Here is a 1,204-nt window from a genome sequence, read left to right on the forward strand (position 1 = left end):
ATTATTATTATTATTGTTGTTGTTGTTGTTGTTTATTATTATTGCTGTTGTTGTTGTTGTTCTGGCATTGTTGTTGTTATTATTATTATTATTATTATTATTATTATTATTATTATTATTATTATTATGTTTGCAATAGAAAGACAACATATGCGAGCTTGTGAGTTATTTTTGGATTTTGCTGTTCTGAATAATGTCATTTTGGTTTTAGTTGCATCATTTTGTTAAAAAGCCAACCAATATCCCCTGAGATGAGGTTAATTTTTCAGAAATGTTCGCTTCTTCGAGGCGAATTTTGGCGTTTTCAGCTGTAAAGCTGAACATTTTTCTAAAGGAAAACAACATAGTTTTCAAAATCGATGGAGGACATGGCATTTGAAAGAAGTATTGACAGAAAATGTGTATTAAGCAATAGCTATGACAACAACAACAAAATACATGAATGAGGAAGAACGTAAAAGAAGCCCTATCACCACACCTCACACCCCACACCATTACAGTTACTATCAAGAAGAACAACAGCAGTGACAAGATAAAGAGAACATTGAGAACATTAAAACAAATACGACCCTCACCACCACCACCAATACAGAAATGATTGCAATATAAACACTAAATAGGCTTGTAAACAAAGAAACAGCTTTGTAAATATTTGAAGAAAACTAGAAGCAATTAATTGAAGGAAAAATAATAATAAAAATTGCAAAACCGCATCTCGGCAAAATTGGCAGAACGATATATCTTAGCACACCGCAACAAATTCAAAAGAAAACCCAAAGAAACTATTGATACGCACGCACACACACACACACACACACACACACACACACACACACACGATGGAGTGTTCCGTGATAGAAAATTCAACAAAAAGTACTGCATATGTTGAGAGATAAATATTATTTATGTAAACGACAGAATAATTTCATATACAGTTCTATATTTAAGAGATGAGGAATTATGTACATTATTTACAATATTTACATTTGACAGATATTTGTCTTCATCTTGTTTGTTGTTAACACAACATTTCGGCTGATATACCCTCCAGCCTTCATCAGATGCCTTGGGAAATTTCAAACCGGGGTTCTCATTCCTAAGGTATTTTTCGATGTTGTTGTTTTTGTTATTATTATTATTATTATTATTATTATTATTATTATTATTATTATTATTATTATATTCGTATTATTAAGGCGGCATG

The sequence above is a fragment of the Octopus bimaculoides genome, chromosome 4, assembly GCF_001194135.2.
Source record: "Octopus bimaculoides isolate UCB-OBI-ISO-001 chromosome 4, ASM119413v2, whole genome shotgun sequence".
Lineage (NCBI taxonomy): Eukaryota > Metazoa > Mollusca > Cephalopoda > Octopoda > Octopodidae > Octopus > Octopus bimaculoides.